This window comes from Chlorocebus sabaeus, chromosome 22 (assembly GCF_047675955.1).
Source record: "Chlorocebus sabaeus isolate Y175 chromosome 22, mChlSab1.0.hap1, whole genome shotgun sequence".
NCBI classification, from domain to species: domain Eukaryota; kingdom Metazoa; phylum Chordata; class Mammalia; order Primates; family Cercopithecidae; genus Chlorocebus; species Chlorocebus sabaeus.
Window position 1 is genome coordinate 94,668,480 of NC_132925.1, and position 22,343 is coordinate 94,690,822.

At 45.7% G+C, this 22,343-nt stretch overlaps 1 protein-coding gene across 1 annotated transcript in view; it reads left to right on the top strand.

Annotated features, from left to right (window-relative positions):
- CDCP1 (CUB domain containing protein 1) overlaps positions 1-22,343 on the top strand; it is a 63,016-nt gene that overhangs the window by 353 nt on the left and 40,320 nt on the right. The gene's annotated exons all lie outside the window — the stretch shown is intronic.

The following is a 22,343-nucleotide window of genomic DNA, read 5'->3' on the forward strand; positions in this document are numbered from 1 at the left end:
CGGGGGCGGCGTAATCAAAATGCGCCTGTGGCTCTGGGTCCCCCTGACCGGTTCCTGCGCGCGCCGCGTCGGGTGCGTGGGCCTTGCCCTCCTGGAGTCAACCTTGCCCTCGGCACGTGAGAGTATCCCCAATCCGGGAGCCTCCCGGTCCGGGAAGATGAGCCCGGTGCTGGCCGAGAAGGCGGGAAAAGGAGCGCCCCGTAGCCGATCCCAGGCGACATGTCCAAGGTGGCGCGCCGTGGGTCCCGGGGTCTTTGCCGGGATTCTTGAAGACACCCAGGCAGGTGTAGGAAGAGATCTTTCCTCTCCAGGCTCGCCCTCTACCTCCTCGCCTAGTCCAGAGAGAAGGTGCAAGAAAAGTGCTTTCATGTCGGCATTTCCCACCAGATCCCCTTTTTCCCGTCCGCACGCTGCATCCCCCCTCTCCTAAAGCTGAAGAGCAAAAATGAAATTAGTGCAAAAATGAAAGCGCCCGGATTTCTTTTCGGGGTCCCAGAGAAAGCCGCCAGGCATCTGCGCCGCGGCAGAGACTGGACATTCCCGCGCCCCTCGCACTTCTTGGCAGTGGACTTTGACGACTGGAGGCTGTTGTTCCGGGGATGTGTGTGAATTTCGAGTTGTTTCGGTTGGGGGAAGGGACCGCCACGTCCCAGCAACCTGTGCCAGCCAGGAAATGCCCTGTGGGCCCTAGATGTATTAGAACATAGTAAATAACTTGTTTTCTTCATGTAAGAACTTGATGTGAGGCTAGTACAGGTTTCGCGAGATTAGTACAGGTTTTGTGTTTTTTAAATAGAGCTCTCCAGGAAGTCGTGTGGGTTTGATTCCCCTTGCTGCATCTAAGGTGGGTTTGTGTTTGGCAGGTGTAAATTAGATTAAGGAATAAAAGGACACAAGTGAGGTTGAATTTGGGCCTCCCGGTGACTACCGTCATTACAAATACAAGACAGGAGCTTGTAAAATATCAATATAAGCTCCAGGAATACTTCCTGGTTCATTCTCCAACATCAGGCGACATATCGCTACATAGTAGATAGAAAATTTAAAACTTCATTTAAACCATGGCATGGATTTATATATATATATGTATATATAAATTATATATATTAAAGTAGGGACAGGGTTTCACTATGTTGCCCAGGCTGGTCTCGAACTCCTGAGCTCAAGTGATCCTCACACCTGGGCCTCCCAAAGTGCTGGGATTACAGATGTGAGCCACTGTGCCCGGCTGATGAATATTTACTATAATTTCTTAGGACTGAATTTTCAAGATTCCCTTTGAAGAAAAAGAATTAGTTTAAGAATAAAAAGGAAGTGAAAATATGTGTAAATGTGTGCTGAGAAAAATGTGCGCCTGCCAATCTTGGAACTATATTGAAACTCTGAGAATTGTTTGAGATGTTTTTGGCTTTCTGTGATAACAGTGGGGGAACTCCTCCAGTAAGAATAGGGTGTAAATCAACGTATTGCTAATAATGAGAGCCTCTGTTTCTGGTCTCATTTCTTCCTGTGATCTGGGGTAGCTGCCATTTTGGTCGAGTAGCTCCAATGGCGTCCCTTCCAGGAAGTCCTTGACTGGCTGAGCCCTGTCTCATGGTTCAATGTATAAATACGTAGAAGCCTAGGAACTTTCCCTTTCACTTTCTTAAGTTCCTCCCTATGGTCTCAGGAACTGGCCCTTTGAGGCTACATCAGGCTGAACTGAGAGCTTTTGTGGTTGGAGCAGTTGCCTATATAGTCTTGAGGATCTAACTGGCAAAGGCCTTTGAGAAATTCCTGGAGACTGTCCTGAAAGGATGCAGAAAGCCAGAGCCCCGGCACAGTGGATTTGTTTTATAAATCTGTGAAGTCTCTTAACAAAGAAAGATTCAGCAGAGTAAAAATGAACTTGGTGTCACTGCAGAGATGAAGAGTAAAGGAAAGTTTGTGTCTTGGTGTCGTGTGTTTTTGTGACTTTGGTATCCCCACCAACTCCCCCATTTCCAAGAGTGAAACACTGGTTACATTGGGATCATAGCCTTTTGAAAACCTCAATTTGGTTGCTTTCCAAGAACCACTCAGATACCAGAGTCTGGGTCAGTGACCCCAATCTTGCCACCGTTGTCTCTTGCCAAAAATGTGAGCAGACGGATCAAATGATGTGTACACACTCCCTGGGCGAGTGTGGGTGTTCATTCTGTTTCCGATTCAAATGAGGAGCTACTGGCTGTTGTCTGGAATGTGTAACTGGCAGGGCTAATGAGTCTCCCCCAGCTCCTCCCCCACATCCCCACAGATTTGCATGACTTGGAGTCAGACCTGCTAGCCCTAGGGCTCACCTCAGATGCTGCCATTTCATCTGTGACGGTTGCACGCCTTGCATGTGCACACACACACTCTTCTGGGCGTTCTCCCTGACTATCAATGTGGGGGAAGGAAATTAATAATTAAGATGGTTTAAGTAGCATATAGTTATTGTAGAAAAAGTGGCAATAAATATAACCAAAATGAAGAAAATTATCTATAGGCAAGCTGCCTTATTCACTTTGATGCAGTCTTCTTCCCGTGTATGCATGCACGCTCATGTGCGCAAACCAAACATGGGATCATCCCATTGTATGGCTTTAACCAGTCCCCAGTTGTTGGACATTTAGGTTGCTTCCAGTTTTTCTTATTAAAAATAGAACATGTCCAACAATAGTCAGCTGCTTGTATCAATTTTAGTAGGTCTATTCAGGGAAAAGGCACTTGAAATTACATAGCGCAGACTAGAAAATGACATGAAAGGATGAACCATTATCCTCATGTTGCTGAGGTTATAAAACAGTATGAACTGGATTATCCCATTTTGATATATCTGATAATGTGTTCTTTGGCTGTGTTGTTCTGCACACTTTTTTTTTAAATTTTTGAGACAGAGTTTCACTCTTGTTGCCCAAGCTGGAGTGCAATGGCGCAATTTCGGCTCACTGCAACCTCCATCTCCCAGGTTCAAGCGATTCTCCTGCCTCAGTCTCCCAGGTAGCTGGGATTACAGACGCACACCACCACACCTGGCTAATTTTTTGTATTTTTAGTAGAAACGGGGTTTCACCATGTTAGTCAGGCTGGTCTTGAACTCCTGACCTCAGGTGATCTGCCCGCCTCGGCCTCCCAAAGTGCTGGGATTACAGGCATGAGCCACCGCGCCCATGTTCTGCACATTCTTAGCTATTTTGTCCAGCTACAGTTCTGGAAGTAGAGTTGCTGGTATGAAGAGTAGAGGCTCTTAGGACTTTGGACGTGTATTTCCGTATTCTGGAAGCAGAGTTGCTGGGATGAAGAGTAGAGAGGTTCTTAGGGCTTTGGAAGCGTATTTCCGTGTTCTGGAAGCAGAGTTGCTGGGATGAAGAGTAGAGAGACTCTTAGGGCTTTAGATGCGTATTTCCCTGTTCTGAAAGCAGAGTTGCTGGGATGAAGAGTAGAGAGACTCTTAGGGCTTTAGATGCGTATTTCCCTGTTCTGAAAGCAGAGTTGCTGGGATGAAGAGTAGAGAGACTCTTAGGGCTTTAGATGCGTATTTCCCTGTTCTGAAAGCAGAGTTGCTAGGATGAAGAGTAGAGCGGCTCTTAGGGCTTTGGATGCGTATTTCCGTGTCGCCTGTGGAGAGCCTGTCCTGGTGTACCTTCCAGCCATCAGGTTGTTAGTGCCTGTTTCTCACATTCTCCCAGGCTCACTGTTGTTTCACCAGCATCTACGCAAGAAGTATTTTTCTGCCTCCAATTTGGCAAATAGGATCTGGACAGTGTTGGTGGAGACTCAAGAGTCTTAGAAGCACCACCCTAGCTGGATGGTACTAATGGCTCACCAGTGCTTTTTTGCCGAAAGAAAACAGAACTGGGTCCCTTGGCTTATAGCACAAGCCTCACCTGCGTTTTTGCCTGGCAGTGCTGACTTGGGTTTGGATGGAATGGGGTGAGGTGGAAAGTGGGTAGGGAGAGAAGTTTGCTGGTCAGAAAGACCCCTGATTGAGGTCAGGGTGGGTAAGACAGTGGGAGATAATAAGACCACTGATGTGGGGGACCGGTGGTTAGGGTTCTCTGCCTTGGTGGTTAAGAAAAGTTTATACCCGGCCAGGTGTGGTGGCTCACGCCTGTAATCCCAACACTTTGGGATGCTGAGGGGGGAGGATCACCTGAGGTTAGGAGTTCAAGACCAGCCCGGCCAACATGGCAAAACACCGTCTGTACTAAAAAATACAAAAATTAGCCAGACATGGTGGTACACACCTGTAATCCTAGCTACACAGGATGCTGAGGCTTGAAAATCGCTTGAACCCAGGAGACAGAGGTTGCAGTAAGCCTAGATCATGCCACTGCACTCCAGCCTGAGCGACAGAACAAGACTTTGTCTCAAAAAAAAGAAAGAAAGAAAGAAAGAAAAGTTTATACCCCTTAATTATCATTCTAAATTATGAAAAGTATGCCACAATCAAATTATTTCAAACTATTTCACAAAACCTTGTAATTTGCCCATCATCTCCCGGGCAACTGGCAACATTCTAGACAACCAGGTAAGGAGAGCCAAGTTCCTTCTCTCACCTCTTTGTAGCCTTGGGTTTGTATCTGGTCCATCAGTTCTTAAAAGTATTAACTACTACTGCTGCTTGTAATAGCCAATACATTGAGCATTTGCTGTGCCAGCCACTCCTCTGAGGATTTTACACATAAGCATCTGATTAACATCAGTAATCCATTCCTGAAAACCAGACATTCTGCATGAAGACACTAAGCAACACTATACATCTCATTATTTTGTGTGGGAAAAATTATAACGATCCACTGCACAGCAATACAAAACCTCTAACAGTTTCTGAAGGCGTGATAAAACACAGAAAGATACCTATATATAATTAACCAATCCTGTTAAGCATAAAGTGCATAAGACATCACTTGAGGACTACCAAACCATTTACATGGTTGTTTGCAAACAGTTGCTTTGTGTGCAGTAACGTAGGGCACCTCCCTTTGTTGACATTTTTGACACTTGGGGTGTCCTCACTTGATCCTGACATTCTTTTTTTTTTTTTTTTTTTTTTTGAGATGGAATCTCACTCTGTCGCCTAGGCTGGAGTGCAGTGGCATGATCTTGGCTCACTGCAACCCCTACCTCCTGGGTTCAAGTGATTCGCATGCCTCAGCCTCTCGAGTAGCTGGGATTACAGACGTGCACCACCATGCACAGCTAATTTTTGTATTTTTAGTAGAGGTGGGGTTTTACCATGTTGGCCAGGCTGGCCTCAAACTCCTAGCCTCAAGCAGCCCACTCACCTCGCTCTGCCAAAGTGCTGGGATGAGCCACCACACCCAGCCAGATCCTGACATTCTTGATCCTAGTGTATTTGGAATGTAAGTTAAGATTTTCTGCACATAATTTTGTTTAGAATGTTTTGAAGTTAGAGATGTAAATATACACATTTCTGAAGTAGACCTTGGCCAAAAATAACTTTGATAGGTGAAACATAAGTTCTACAGTGTTCAACGATAAAAATGAAGCTATTTTCTCCTGAGAGAATGTAAATGGGGGAAGTGGTCTTGAGTAGGTCTGCATGTCATTTAATTCTCCATCCTCAAACAAGTACTCTTACTAACTTCCTGTTAGTAGGCACAGAGAGGTGACGTGACTTGCCAGGGCTCCCTGGCTGGTGTGTAATGATGCTAAACTGGCAGCCCCAGGAGTATGACTCCAGAACCCAGCTCAGTAGTAGGACTACAAGGCCAGTAAATGCCTCCCCTCAGGGTGTGAATATTCTTAAATCATAAATTTGAGAATGTCTTGAAAAAGGAAATTAAAAGTGTTCCCTGAGCACAGATGGCATAACTTTCTTTAAGTTTTAAATGAAGTCAAATGATCCTACCCTCAATGACAGAAGATCAAAGGGTTCCAGATGAAATGTGCCAAATGCAAAAATGTACAAGGTGACAATCTGCTGCCTTTCCTGGGTAAATACAGTCTCCAGAAATGAGTTTTATCAACTCCCTGAGTCCAAAGATTATATAGAGTTGAAGTCGGGCTGTTGTCTTTATTTTGGGTCTGCCTAATTCCTTGGCATCTGCCATGTCACAAAACCCTTGGAGCCATGAGAGGCCTTCTTCAATTCTTGACAATGTGTGGTCCAGCTGGGAGCTGAGCTAGAATGGTGTACATCCAGGCACATGCCATGTGCATCCAAAGAGATGCCTTATCTTCTCTTACTGATATGAAGGCAGGAACATCTGGCCATCTCAAACAAGGACATTTGGCTAAAGCAATGTTTAACCCCAAGAACAGCTCAGAGCAGGCAAGCAGTTTCTGGGACATCACAGAGAATGCAGAGGTGGTAAGATGAAGCCTCTGAGTTTGAAGGACTCATGGCATCTCTTGGACACAGGTAGACACTCAACTCCTACACAGAGTGACCACCAGCCACAGTGGAGATGTACACACCAAAAACCAAACAACATAGTGGGACGAGGATTACACACTGCTGCTCATACTGGAAGTCTGTGCTCTGCTGGAGTCTGCCCAGGGACACTGTGTCAGGAGGGTTCAGCCTGTGTTGATGGGCTATTTTCACATCAACTGCCCTGCTGACAAGTCTCACTGGAGTTGCATCCTGGGCCACCGTCAAGGATACAAACACCAGGCTCTCTTTTGCCTCTGAGTTCTTGCTTACTGCTACATTTCCCACGTCCTCAGACTGTACATCCCAAAGGGCTCAGCTTCCCAGCTGGAAATTGGTGGAGGGAGGAGGGCAGAGAAATGGAAGGACTGGAGCCAAAGACCTCACTGGACTCAGAGTTGCCTTTCCAGCTTTTTGGAGATAGCGTCACTCAAACAAGCTTTGGAGTTGGTCAAAGCTTGGTTCAAATCCTGCCTCCACCGCTTATTAACCAGGTGAGCTGGGCAAGTTGTGTAACCTGTAGGGACAGCAGCACCCTGAGGCTGGCTGGCGGTCTGAATGAAATGATGTGTGCACTAGTCTGGCCTAGAACAAATTCCCCAGTTAGTGAGAACTGTCATGACTTTGTGCTATAGTTTGGATGATTGTTTCTTCCAAATCTTATGTTGAAATTTGATCCCCAGTGCTGGAGGTAGGGCAAAATGGGAAGTGTTGGGTCATGTGGGTGGATCTCTCAGGAGTGAGTGAGTTCTTAACGCTGTTAGTTCCCTAGAGAGCTGGTTGTTAAAAAGAGCCCAGCATGAACCCCCTGCCCTTGCTTCTTCTCTCGCCATGTGATCTCTACACACCAGATCCCCTTTGCCTTCTGCAGCCTGAGGCCCTCACCAGATGCTCAGTCTTCAACCTTTTAGCCAGCAGAACCATGAGCTAAATAAACCTCTTTTCTTTTCTTTCTTTCTTTCTTTCTTTTTTTTTTTTTTTTTTTTTTTTGAGATGGAGTTTTTGCTCTGTTGCCCAGGCTAGAGAAGTACAATGCCACGATCTCAGCTCACTGCAACTTCCACCTCCTAGGAAGCGATTCTCTTGCCTCAACCTCCTGAGTAGCTGGGATTACAGGCACCTGCCACCACCCCCAGCTAAGTTTTGTATTTTTAGTAGAGATGAGGTTTCACCACGTTGACCAGGCTGGTCTTGAACTCTTGACCTCAGGTGATCCACCCGCCTTGGCCTCAGCCTCCCAAAGTGCCAGGATTACAGGCATGAGCCACTGCACCCAGCCAAACCTCTTTTCTTTATCAATTACCCAGCTTTAAGTATTCCTTTATAGCAACACAAAACAAACTAAGACACTTTGATTATTTGAGTCAGGTCCAGGAAGAACATTTAGATATTCAACAGGCAGACAACCTGGGCCAAAATTATAGGCTATCGTAGTCTGTATAACCAGGTCTTCAGTGGGAGACATTAAGATTGTTTTCAGACTTTTACCACCTACACCTTGTGCTTTGGTTATTATCCCAGTGCAGTCGACTTTGGGGATGCGTAAGGATATCTGTGGAAGAAATTCCTAGAAGTGAAGCTGCTCGTTGAAAAGCTGTATGAAGTTATTCTAAAACACACTAGAACAAGTTTTAAAAAATATTTTGTGAGCAAGTGCCTGCACACACATGAATTTCCTGTTAGCCAAGGAACTGACTGGACCAGTTTTATAACAACTTAAGTATCATGCTCAATTACACTTGAGATGGGAATGAGAACACCCAAGTGGTCTCCTGGGGATTGCAGCTATCTTCATGACCAGGTGTTATTAGCCAAGACTGGGCTGGAGTTTGCCAGTCTGTGAAACCAGAGCTAGATCTCCATGGAGGGAAACCTGGCAGGGCTCTGGCCTTTAATCTCTGCTGAGAGATGGAGGATTATTCTGGAACTGGCTCGGAAGTTTCTGACAGTCTTATCAGGCACTTCAGCCTTGGGCTACATCTATCAGGGCCACATTCTTATCTTTGTAGAACATAGAAGACTTTTTTTTTTTTTTTGAAGCAGTCTCGCTCTGTCGCCCAGGCTGGAGTGCAGTGGCACGATCTCGACTCACTGCAGCCTCTGCCTCCCAGATTCCAGCAATTCTCCTACCTCAGCCTCCCGGGTAACTGGGATTACAGGCACGTGCCACCATGCCCAGCTGAATTTTGTGTGTGTGTGTGTGTGTGTGTTTGTGTGTGTATTTTTAGTAGAGATGGGGTTTCACCATGTTGGCCAGGCTGGTCTCAAACTCCTGACCTCAGGTGATCTGCTCACTTCAGCCTCCCAAAGTGCTAGGATTATAGGAGTGAGCCACCGTGCCCAGCCTAAAAGACATTTTTCAAGTTGTAAACAATGCTTGGATCATCTTGCAGAAGCTCACCACAACCTGAATGGTGCCAAACCCTCAATATAACTTCTTCTAGCCTCACTGGCCTCTGCCTCTATGGGGAATACAACTCAAGTTCCAGGCAGGAACCTGGAATGCTGGTGGGAAGGTATGTCCCGCTGGCGTCTTCCCCTCCTTGCCCTAGTCGCTAGAGACTGGAAACAACCCAAATACTCATCATTAGAAGCAGGTTAGGTAAATTATGCTACATCCAAACAATGAGATGTTAGGCAACTATTTAAAAGAATGACGTAGCTCTCTGTAAACTAATGTGGCGTAACCTCCAAGATATATTATGGAGAGAAAAACACAAGAATCAGAACAGTATATATGACATGCAACCTTTTGGCAAAATAAAATGAAATAGGGATGGTATATAAATACACACTTACATATGCATAGATTACTTCTGGAAGAGTGCACAAAATCTGGTAATAGTGGTTGCCTATAGGAACAGAACCAGATTCAAGGGTGAGAGAATGACTTTTTACATTTTATTTTACTTTATTTTGTGCTTCATTTATTGTTTATCTAAATGTAAGAGTATTTTTCAGCTCTACTGAGATACAATATACATACCATCAAATTTACCAGTATCAATTGTATAATTCAATGGGTCTTATCAAGTGCATGGTATAACATTTCTATCACCCTGCAAAGTTCCTCCAGATTCCTTTGCAATAAACCCATACCCCTTAGCCCCTGGCAACCACTGATTTGCCTTCTATCATGGTAGTTTTGCCTTTGAAATATTTTTAAAATAAAAACAATTTAAAGCCAGGTATGAATATAGTACTCACTGTTTTTGTTGCATTAAAACAAATTTCTCAAGTATAGACCCCATCTTCAAAAAAGCCTGAAGTTACTTCCTGCAGGAATTTGGTTGTGTAGAAGGGATGGAGTAGAAGTGTTAAGTTGCTAGGAATCGAGGAGCTGATGACCAAAAAACTGCCTTCTCGACTTGCAGCAGTTTTTCATGAAGAGCAACTTGCTGTGATTTGTTTTGTTTTGTTTTTTCCCTATCTGCTTTTAGGGCCTAGCACTGAGCAGGCCTAGAAAAGTTGATTTATTATTTGATTGATAACTGGAGATCATCTATAGGAGCAAAGCAGAATATAGTGGAATGAGAATTAATGCTTCATTGCCCCAAATTTTCTAGCTGAGTTTTGTTCCCATCCTCCTCTTTCTTCCTTAGCAATACTCTTAGCAGTAGGGCTAACTTGTACTGTAAGGAAGGAATATGGTTCATGACAAGGAAAGTACTTTGACCCACAGTCTTTTTCCCTTTCAGGAAGAACCATCTGCTTTTTTTCTTCCACCCACCTACACAATGTGCTTTGGAGCCAGGCTTCTTAAAACCCCCAACTCAGCATTCTTGGTTCCTCAACTTAGTTTTTCACATCCCTGAATTCTTAGAAGGTCTTGAAAAGATCTAGCCCAGTCCAAGGTCATTTTGGTAACAAATTCTGTTCATTCTGGAGATATTGGAGGCCCCTTGTGCATCTAGCTCTGTGCACCCTTATCCCTTGCTCTCCAAGGACTCACCATCTGGAAGGGATTCTAACATGTAAACCAGGGGCTACAAATTGATGGCCTGGGGGGCTTGGCCTAGTTCTGTTTTGTATGTTTTGAAAAAACCTAAATTACAAAGTATTTGGTAAAGCTGGCACCCTCTGATTCAACAAAGACTCTCTTCCCTATATTGCCTTTCATATTTGGGTTTGCGGCACTTTCCAGTGTAATAAGTACAGCAAAAGATGTAGGTATTAGAATTGCAATATAAGCTTCTATAGGCAAGACAAGAGAAAGAGGAGGACAAGATAGTCTCCTGGTGCCTGAGGTCTGTGGGACATCCTTAACAAAACCCTGAGTTTGGCCCTGGAGCAGAAGTATAGCTCTGTTATTAATTACCAATAACCTCACAATTTTTTTTTTTAATATTTAAAATGGCATCTCCCACCATTTCTGAAATGACAACTTGCTAAGTGATCCACTATCTGGAAAGAAGCGATTCAGAGTTAATTCTTCAATATCTGATTTATAACTAGAGATCACCTACAAAAGCAAGCAGAATATAGTCTAATGAGGATTAAATTCTTGATTACTCCAAATTTTCTAGCTTGGGTTTTGTTCCAAGCCTCCTTTTTCTCCCTTGGCAATAGCTGTTAGCAGTAGGGCCAACTTCTACTGTAAGGAAGGAACGTAGAAAGTGCTCTGCCCCACAATCGCTCTCCCTTTCAGGAAGAACCATCTGTTTTTTTTTCTTCCATCCACCCACACAATATGCTTTGGAGCCAAGCTTCTCAAACCCATCTCAGCATTGTTGGTGCCTCAACTTAGTTTTTCATATCCCTGAATTTTTGGCATATTCATCTTAAGATCACTGGCTGGTCCCAACGTTGACACTGCCTTGTTGCCAATAATGACCATCCTAGTTGATGTAACACCTTCCATAATGACTGTCCTTGTTCCTGTAACTTCATTATGATGCCCAAACACCTTTTATAATGGCTGTCCTCATTGTCTTAACACCTTCCACATCAGTACCTTTTACTGCAGTCACCCTTGTGGATGTATCTTCCACCATGACTATCCTTATTGATATAGTATCTTCCATAATGGCCTTCCTCATTGACATAACACCTTCCAAAGGTACTTCTGATGTAGGTCCTTTTGGAGAATGGTCTGTAATGGCCATCCTCATTGACATAACACCTCCTGGAGGCTGCCCTGGGCCCTCTGGGTGAGGAAGGCATGTGTCTGACTGGCCCCGAAGATCTGGAGTGTGCCGCGTTGTGTTGCTGATCTGTTTATCCTGGGCTGCCTGGTTTGCTGTGGAATCATGTTATTGACCTGGCTTGTGGTCGCTTGCAAGGGCTTCATTCAGAAACCTGTTTGCCATCTCAGGCTGTGTGGTTTGCTCTCCCATTCCCCACTTTAAGATTGCTGGACATGACAACAGCAACAACAGAAATGGTGTTAATCCCTAGTCCCTAAAACAAGGTTTAAACTGAGGGGTGTATTCCTGGTTGGCTGCCCTGGCCCCTGGGATGGCAATACACCCACACTCCCCAGTCAGGTCCCCTGGAATGATCAAGAGGTTGGGGCTTTGCAGTTAAGAAAGAAGTAGATCTAGGCTGGGCATGGTGGCTCACGCCTGTAATCCTAGCACTTTGGGAGGCCGAGGTGGGCGGATCACGAGGTCAGGAGATGGAGACCATCCTGGCTAATACAGTGAAACCCTGTCTCTACTGAAAATACAAAAAATTAGCCAGGTGTGGTGGCAGGCACCTGTAGTCCCAGCTACTCGGGAGGCTGAGGCAGGAGAATGACGTGAACCCAGGAGGCAGAGCTTGCAGTGAGCCGAGATCGCACCACTGCACTCCAGCCTGGGCGACCAAGCGAGACTCTGTCCCCAAAAAAAAGAAGTAGCTCTAAGGCGTCAAAAACATGGGTTTCTCCCCTTGCTCAGCGGGTACTTGGTGGAAGCTGACATCCCAAATGGTCACTTCCTCTCACATCCTGGCTGCCGTGGGTGGGTGCTGCAATCTGTCTTTCCAGGAGAGCAAGAAAGGAGCAGGGAGTGAGTCAGCTGGTGGTCATCTTTCAGACCACAGTGAAGCAGAGGATGGATTGCTGCCAAAGTATCGGAAGTAAAGTCAGTGACGGAGGTGGTGAGGACAACAGAGATGGGGGAGGTGCAGATGCTGTTCCTGATTGATTGCCCAGGGCTTGTGATAATGAGGAAGAGTTCAGGGGACTCAGAGGCAAGATTATAGGCCAAGGGAAGGGTCCACGCTAGGGAGAGACTCTCATCTTGGAGGGCTGCTAGCCTCTTTCCTACCTACAGAACATTTTCTGGAGCCACTGCATCCCCCTCACTAGTGTAAAGGGAAAGGCGGACAGAGTGGCGTTTAGGACAGAAATCTCCAGCACTCCTCTGCTGCTGGTGTTGAATGGTACAAGCTGAAATGCGTCTCTAACCACTGCTCTTCTCTAGCTGGGGTTCAGAGCAAACACTTGGTCCCAGGCTGCCCAGCTTGTGACCTTAAAGGAGCAGAAGGTGCACGGGCTTTGGAATCAGGCAGGCCTGGGTTTGAAGCTCAGCTGTGTGTCTTCCCAGTGTGAATTTAAGCAGTTTACCTAAAGAAAATATATAGAAAGTGCCCGGCACATGGCAGAGGCTGAACAAATGGGAGCTGCTAAATTATTGCCATCATTCCTAGTCACCCTCTCCCACCTGCCTTCAGCCTTGGCCGGTGCCTACACAGCCTACCTCTTCTGGATTCTGGATTTTAAAGCCAGGCTCCCCACCGGGTTGCCCTTTGATCTCTGGTTTTTGTCTGGGGCTCTTGCTCAGCCCACAAGTCTAGGTGAGATGACCAGCCATAAACTCTCTAGGCCATATCGTCACCTTCTCTCTGACCCACTCATTTGCCTCCCTCGTGTCACCTTCCAGTATCTGGATGTTAAAGTTTTACAGTAAATCCAATGTTTTAGACATCCTTGTTGATCTAATATTTTCATAAAGGCTAGCTTATCTATATAACACCTTCCATCTGTAATTCAGCGCAGAAGGGGAGGCTCAGCATCCCAAACAATAGCTTGTATTTGTCCAAACTTCTTTCCTTGAGCAGCTTGGCAGGTCCACAAAAACAACTCCATCTTTCCCTGCCTGGTACCCCATCTAATTAAGAGTTCTCTATTGGTTTTCTTCTTTTAAAAAGTATTTTTTTTTTCTGTTTTTTTTTTAGACGGAGTTTCACTCTTGTTGCCCAGGCTGGAGTGCAATGATGCGATCTCAGCTCACTGCAACCTCCGCCTCCTGGGTTCAAGCGATTCTCCTGCCTCAGCCTCCCATGTAGGTGGGATTACACGCATGCGCCACCACGCCCAGCTAACTGTGTATTTTTAGTAGAGATGGGGTTTCTCCATGTTGGTCAGCTGGTCTCGAACTCCTGACCTCAGGTGATCCACCACCTCAGCCTCCCGAAGTGCTGAGGTTACAGGCGTGAGCCACCGTGCCTGGCCAAGAGTTCTGTATTGGTTTTCTATTGCTGCATAACAAATTGCCAGAAACTTGGTGTCATAAAAACAACACCTGTTAGCTCACAGTTCTGTAGGTCTTCTGACGACAGCATGGGTGGGTTCTCTGCGCAAGGTCTCAAAAGGCTAAGATCAAGATTTTGGCCAGGCTACATTCTCAACAGGAGCTTGTGGTTCTCTTCTAAGCAGGTTGGTTGTAGCAGAATTCAGTTCCTGTGGCTGCAGGTCTGATGTCCCCCTTTCCTTGCTGCTTTTCAACCAACACTGCTCTCAGCTTTCAGAGACCACCTGCATTCCTTGTCATGTGGACCCATCTTCAACACTAGCTACAGAGACTCTCCCTTATGTTGAATTCCTTTCACATGTCAACTCCTTTTCTCCAGGAAAAGCCCAGCCTCTTTTAAGAGTTCAGCTGATTAGGCCACACCCACCCAGGATAGTCTCCCTTTCCTAAAGTTAACAGTACCATTCAACATAGCCTAATCAGGCGAGTGGTACCCCATCCCTCCCACACTCAAGTGGAAGAGATTCTACAAGGATGTGAGTCACTGGAGGGCATCTTAGAATTCTGCCCGCCCCTGGGTGCCGTGGCACAGAGGCTCTGCCCCCTCTGCCAGAATGGTAATGATCATGGCCATCACTCTTTGAGGGCCGGCCACGTGCCTGGCTTTGCACATGTGGTCTCATTCCAATGCTTGTAAAAGCCCTGCACAGTTGATGTTTTTAGCCGAATGCTGCAGATGAGAAACTTGTGGTTCAGAGAGGTCAGGTGGCTTCTAGTGGCCCAGCCACGTGACCGAAGTGATGAGGCACACAAGACAGGGAGTATTACACATGTGAGGTCAGGTGATGGGGGCCACAGAACAGGTCTCTGTCTTAATAGAACCTCTTCTCCTGCTGCCTTTTGCTCCTCCCCCGTGAGTGGATTTTCAAAACTGCAGGCTGAACTAACCTAGAGCTGAACATGTTGGTAGTGAAGTGTTTCCCTGCTCCCACGTCTCTAGTGTTATCCTTTGAGGGATGATGAATGGTAAGGTGGAAATAGCCAGATATAACCTTCTGGAAAAGCTCATTTTAAACTGAACTTTATTTTTAGTTTAAGCAGCTCATGGCTTATGTTCAGACAAGTAAGAACGTTTTCTTTTATATGGCCCTTTTTTTTTTTTAGACGGAGTCTCGCTGTGTCGCCAGGCTGTAGTGCAGTGGTGTGATGTCGGCTCACTGCAACCTCTGCCTCCCAGACTCAAGTGATTCTCCTGCCTCAGCCTCCCGAGTAGCTGGGATTACAGGCATGCGCCACCACACCTGGCTAATTTTTGTGTGTGTGTTTTTTTTTAAGTAGAGACAGAGTTTTACTGTGTTGGCCGGGCTGGTCTCGAACTCCTGACCTCAGATGATCCGCCTGCCCTGGCCTCCCAAAGTGCTGGGATTACAAGCATGAGCCACCACACCCAGCCTTACATGGCTTTTAATCACCAAAAAAGTGTAGTCCTATCAGAACATTTTTCGCAGGCCTGCCCCCAGCACTGTCCCTCATTCAGTGCTTGGCCTACAGAGACCAAAGTAAGGTCTCTGAATGCAGTGGTCAACGGGCTGCATGAAGTGCTAACCAGTTTTTCACTTATCAGGGAAATGCTTCTTATTTTTCATGACCTTTTGCCATCTTTTGAGTTTTCTAGTTATGACATCATTTTTGTTTAAACAAGTTTCTCTCCCTCCCTTCCACAGTAATCCAGGGGATTACTGTGAATATATATGAATTTCAGGCTATGCAGTTTCAGTCAACTTTTCATTGGCATGCAAATTAGTAATTAGCAATTAATTCTCACCTACATTATGCTAAATGAACTAAGCCAGATACGAAAGGACGAGGACTGTCTGATTCCACTTAGATTAGTAGCCAAATTCATAGAGACGAAGTAGGATGCTAGTTACCAGGGCTGAGGGGAGAGATGGGAGTTATTCTTTAATGGACACAGGCTTTCTGTTTAGGATAATGAAAACATTCCAGAGGTAGATGGTGGTAACTGTTGTGCAACAATGTGAATGTGCTTAATGCTTCTGAACTACACACTTAAAAATGGTTGAAATGATAAAGTGTATCTATGTAGGTTTTACTATAATAAAAAAGCAAAAAGAAATATTTGCAGGGTTTATTTATAGGTGTTTTTTCCCTTTTCTATTTTATCGAGTTGGTTTTTTTTTTTTTTACCACAATAAAAAAAACTTTTTTTTTTTTAAAGAAGTGATGCATAGGCCAGGCATGATGGCATGTACCTGTCATCCCAGCATTTGGGGAGGCTAAAGCTTGAGCCTAGGAGTTCAAGACCAACCTGGGCAACATAGGAAGACCCCCGTCTCTACAAAAATAAAAACAAAAAAGTTAGCCAGGCATAGTGGCATGCGCTGGTGGTCCCACCTACTCAGGAGGCTGAGGTGGGAGGATTGCTTGAGCCTGGGAAGTCAAGGCTGCAGTGAGCTGTGATTGTGCCATTGCACTCCAGCCTGAGCAGCAAAGCAAGGCCCTGTCACTGAAAGAAAAAAAAAATGAAACACACCTTCCAATTCTATGGCTAGCTTTGTAAATGTACTATTGGTTTCTAATGCTAGACTCTGTCTCTGCTAAAAAGGAAGACTTGACACACCTAGGAGGCTCCTCCCCTTACAAGGCCCAGGGACAACACTTGTAAGCAACTGCCCCAAGCATAACTCACTGCACTTAGGGTTCAGATCATGAGGAAGGACCAACAGGTTTTTCTCCTCAGTTTTCAGAGTTGTGCAAACAACAATTTGTTGTAACAAGAACCGTGAAGCCCTGTAAGAACCTAGTACCTTGAGGGCAGAGACTTTGAATCATCTGTGGATGAGACCTTATGCCCAGGACCTTACAGGCACAAAGAGCGACTCAGAAGGGGTTTGGTGTATGCCCAGAAGGATGGCGGGAGAGGAGCTTCTCAGCATACAAGAAAGTTTCACATAGCTAGCAATGGTTTTTCTGAGTTTTAAGAATTGTTTTATTGGAGCTGGACACAGCCTCAAGCCTGTAATCCCAGCACTTTGGGAGGCCAGGGCAGGAGGATTACTTGAGCCCAGGAGTTCAAGACCTAAGCAACATAGTGATACCTTGTCTCTACAAAAATTAAAAAATTAGTCTGGCACGGTGGCCTGCGCTGGTGATCCCAGCTACCCAGGAGACTGAGGTGGGAGGATTGCTTGAGCTAGGAGGCCGAAGCTGCAATGAGCCAAGATCACACCACTGCTCTACAGCCTGGGTGACAGAATGAGACTATGTCTCAAAAAAAAAAAAAAAAATTGTTTTATTGAGACTAAAGTATACAAATCTTAAGTGTATAGCTGGATAATTTTTAGGTGTGTGTGTGTGTCATGCGTGTGTGTCTAGTACTGCAGAATTTTCTCTCTTGCCCCTTTCTAATCACCTGCCCACCTTCCCCACCCCAGGTTCACTATTCTGACTTATACAAGCACAGATTGGTTTTGTCTGTGTGGATTCTTGTTTAACCACCCCCTGCTGACTTTTTGTCAGAAGAACTTGAACAACTATTTAATCTCTGATGGCAAGGTTGGACCATTGGAATGAGGTACTCTGGGGGGAATACTAAAGACACTGGAAATTCAGTAACTTCTAAACATTTAGCAGGTGAGGGAGGGGGCTGTGAGCCTTTGCATGTGTGTCCCTGAGTGTACATACAGATGGGTTTTTAAATCTACTCCTTTGATTCTTCTCCAGCCATCCCTGTGATCCTCAGTGACTTTCATGGTCCTCGTGACTCACACTTCAAGGTCTAACAAAATAAATCTTGTTAACATTTCATAAAATGTTAATGTGATTTAAAGTAGCCTTGTGGCATTTTAGCATCTTGCATGAATTATTTACAGTGGTCATAAGCTGAGTTATATTTGTTATTTAATTCTGCAATTCCCATGTTCAAAGTCTGTTATTATGCAGCTTTCTTACCTCTGTGGTCCTCTTGGAAACCGTTCGTCCACTGATACGGTGTGATTCAATCTGGAATTAAATGTTAACCTCCATGTTTTGGATTGACAAGGAGCCTTAAGATGGCCTCAGTCTCAGAGGGGTTTATATGCAGATGTGTCTGTTCGCTACAGACTGTGACCCAGACAGGGCCACCTCTTTCTATGGCATGTCTTTGATCATAAAAGGGAAAAACGCACCAGAAGAGTTTGGATGGCTCTATGCAAACCTGTCACCACTTTAGAAAAATGATTCAAAGCATAAGCTCTGGAGACAGTGAACTGCTAGCATTGCTTTTGCGAAATGGTTCAGTTACTTTAGAAAATGAATAACTTGGCTGGGTGCGGTGGTTCACGCCTGTGATCCCAGCACTTTGGGAGGCCGAGGCAGGCGGATCACCTGAGGTCAGGAGTTCCAGACCAGTCTGGCCAATATGGTGAAACCCCATTCTACTAAAAATACAAAAATTAGCTGGGCGTGGTGGTGGGCACCTGTAATCCCAGCTACTCGGGAGGCTGAGGCAGGAGAATTGCTTGAACCTGGAAGGCAGAGCCAAGACAGTACCACTGCACTCTAGCCTGGGCAAAAGAGTGAAACTCCATCTCCAAAAAGTAAAAGAAATAAAAGAAATAACTTGCATCATTGCATGTAATTTTCTTCCCTGAGGACCTTGAGAATTAAGAGTCAGGAGTGAATGAATGTACATAGCAGTCCCCTGTGTTGATAAACTGTTCCAACCAGTTGAATTGACTAAGCTGCACATGGTTCTTTTTAACATTGCTATTGGAACTTAATTTTACTCTTTTCCGTAATTAATCTAAGAGCTGTGGAAATAGTAAACTATTTTAATGGGAACTATGTGTGTCTCTCACTGAGGGGGTGGGACCCTGATGTCTCTTGAGCCCTGAGGTCCCTAGATGTAAGTCGGAAAGTCGGAGCCCAGCCTTGTTCATCTTTGTATGCCAGCACCTGGCCTGGAGGGTAACTCATGGCAAAATGATCTTGAGAGATGTGGCCAGAGTCGGCCTTCATCAACATTTTGCAGCACGTTGTCTCTGCACTTCCCACCTGCACTGTGCATGCCCTTGTCCGATTCCCTCGGGCCTTCTTCCCTGCCCTGACCTCCCAGTGCAGTTCTGTGTCCCAGTCCCACTGTGGGTGGGAGGTTGTGCTTGATCACTCCCCAGGTCCTTTACTGATAACTAGGGTCGATGTCCAGTCCTTCCTGGGTGTTGACTGATCACTGCAGTGTTTAATGTGGTCCTTTCCTTTGGAGAGCCTATAATAGTAGAATGGCAGGCAAGTTCTTGTAGCCACCTGTGGCACAGTATCTTTAGTTGGGAGGTGCACCTGCCATTGGGGTTGGGGAATGGGATGGTCACCTGCCCTGCCACCCATCCCTTTCTCCAGACCTGCAACAGTAGCCTGAAGGCATTTCCTCAGCTTGGCCTGACTGCTGTACCTTGCCCCAGCTTCTTTCTAGGGACGTCTGGTAAGCAGCCATCATTTCACATCTCTTTACTTCTCAGAAGGTGAATGAGAGATTTGCCCTGCTGTCTTGACAGGCTCTTCCCTGAAACCAGCCATGGGAATAGGTGGAAGGAGTAGGGTGGGGAAAGGGGATTGGCAGGTCTTGGCAGGTCCTACTTGACTTCCAAACCAGTGGATGGAAGGCTTTATAGCCAGATACCCAGAATGACAGGTCGGGGTCTCTTTTAGGAAGAAGCATTTCCTGCCAAGCCAAGCGGAAGCCTGGTTGAAATTGACTCAAACTTGCATTGGATTTTCCCATGAGTCTCACTGACAGCTGTCTAGAGAAGTGAGTCCTGCAGGCCAGGGCTTCTACAGCATGCTTTTCTGCTCAAACTTGGCACTGGCCTTTCATTCTCAGTACTTTGTTCTAGAATCATGGCTGCTTTTCTTTTGCCACCAACTTGGCCACATTAACCTCCCATGCCCACACCCCCTGGGCAGACCTGATGAAGCTGTGGAGCCATCAGCAGCAGAACCATGCCAGTTCCCTTTCTTAGAACCTTACACCTGGCACTGCCAAAAAAGAACAATACAAAAGAACAACCATGCCGCAAACATTTCAAATTCTGTGGAATTTAAATATTAAGTTTAAATTCCAACTATACTTTCAAATTACTTTGACATGAAGGAGGATTTGCAGTAATGCAGTATGCTTGTTGGACCATTTAAAACAAATATATTTTCCTCTTGATATCCTGGAGAGCCAGCAGCTTGGAAATACTTTATTCTACCTTGATTGACTTTGTTGGTAAGAACAACCCACCATCATCAGAAAGTTCCTGGTTGTGTATGGAATTTTTCAGGTGGGGCTAGCTCTGCTGAATAGTCATTTATCATGCCCCAGGCACCAGTGTCAGAGCTGAGCTGGGGCACAAAACTTGTCCCTACCTCTTATTAATCATATATGCCTGGGCACGTTACTTAAACTGCCCAAGCCTCAGTTTCTTCATCTGTATAATGGGGATTAATATTAGAACCTACTTTATGGAGTGGTTGTGGGGATTTATAAATACTTATAAACATATGCAGGGAGGCTGCCTCATATTAAGGAATCATTAAATGTTTGTTGTTGTTGCTATTTAGACAGGCCTGGTGTCTAGATTCCAATGGTTTTTCTCCCATCCAAGAGAGAATGATTAGCCCTTGAAATGGCAATTCATGTTCTAGTTCTTTCTTATGTGAAGGTGGAAATGAACTATTTCCAGGTAGGCAGATCAGTGGTCTTCCTATTGTTGGCAAGACTTACACCTCAATTTACCAGCCTGTAAATGGACCAGGCCAAGTCAATGACACATGGATTTTGAGTGTCTAAACCAGTTGTCTCTCTATTCCTTTAGGCCTCACTGCTTCAGGTCCACTGGACTAGGAAGACTCCAAGTTAGGCGATGTGACAGTCTGGCACCCCCACCCCTCACACAGCAGGCACTGTTAGAATGAATTCTGTTGGAGGTGACCCCCTACTTCTTGGAATCAGCCAACAACTGCATTCACTTAATAAGAATGGCAGTTTCTGTCACCTCCAGGGTAGACAAAAAAAAGAAAGAGACAGACAGACAGACAGAGACAGAGGAAGGAAGGAAGGAAGGAAGGAAGGAAGGAAGGAAGGAAGGAAGGAAGGAAGGAAGGAAATAAAGAATGGCAGCAGTTCCTCCTCTTCTGCTGGGTGACTTGACCAGCCTTGGCAGCTTCTATGAGGGCAGCTCAGTGTGGTACCCTGGATGAGTGGAGACTGCAGAGGTGCCAGGGTTGAACCAGAATGTCCCAGTTGCCTCCTGAGCTCAGCAAACTTGGAGAAGTGAGGTCACTTCTCTGAGTCTCCACGAAGGTACTGGAGTCACATGAGTCAACAAGTAGAAGGGCCTATTAATAGCCAATGATCAGGGCCAGGGCCATGGCTAGGTGAGGCAGATAAGGTGTGCAGTATTTAAGGAGGCACTCACACTTGCCTCCTTAAGTGGCACCACCCTGACAGTGAGTGCCTCCTTAAGGTTTGCCTGTTCGGTGCCTTGCCTGCCTTACCTAGTCCCCACCCAGCCAGACAGGACTGTAGGCTTTAGACGCAGAGCCAAACTGCTGCTATCGTTGTCTGCTTAACACCCTTCAATGGTGCCCCATCACTGCTAGTAGTAGTTGTAATATGCTATCATTGATAATATCAACAATACTAACAGCCAATATCGATTGACCACCTGGCACCATTCTAAGCACTTTGTAGGTATTAACTCATTTAGGCCTTACAAGGAATCTCATTATTATCCTGTTTGCAGATTAGGAAAGTGAGGCACCGAGAAGCTAAGGAATTTGCCCAAGGGGGGCACATCTGGGTGAGTGGTAGAGCCAGTAATTGACCCTAGACAGTCTGATTCTAGAATCTGTACTCTTCACCACCACACCAAGCTGCTAAGGTGTGCTGGTACCAGTGGGTGAAGCCCAAACTCCATGGCCAACAACCAAGCCCTTTCCCACTTCTCCAGCCTCCTCTACCCACCCAAACAAAACTCTGGCCAAATCAAACTCTCCAGATTGGCTCCAAGGAAGCCACGATTTTCATATTTTGGCATCTTTGCACCTGCTATTCCTTCCATCTATCCTTCCTGACACTCATCTCACTGCTCCTGGTTGGCACACTCATATCCATCCTATAAGACCCATCTTAAGTCATGCCCCTTCTGTGAAGCCTTCCTTGACCACCACCCCCAGGTGGTTGATAGCAGACCCTCAATGTCTTCAGAGTACCTTGAACTTCCCTGGTGTCCTAAAATTACTATCTGGGTCTAATGAACAGGTAGACAGGCAAATGTACATTCAATGTATGTGAATTCAACACTTGCTCCCTGCAGGGAATAAAGGTTGGGAGAAATCATTTCAATGGTGTGTGTGTCCCCTCGGGGTGGATATGAGGTAGGGTATACATTTGCCAGTCTGCTAGACATCCTGAGGCTCTCATGGTGTGCACATCCACA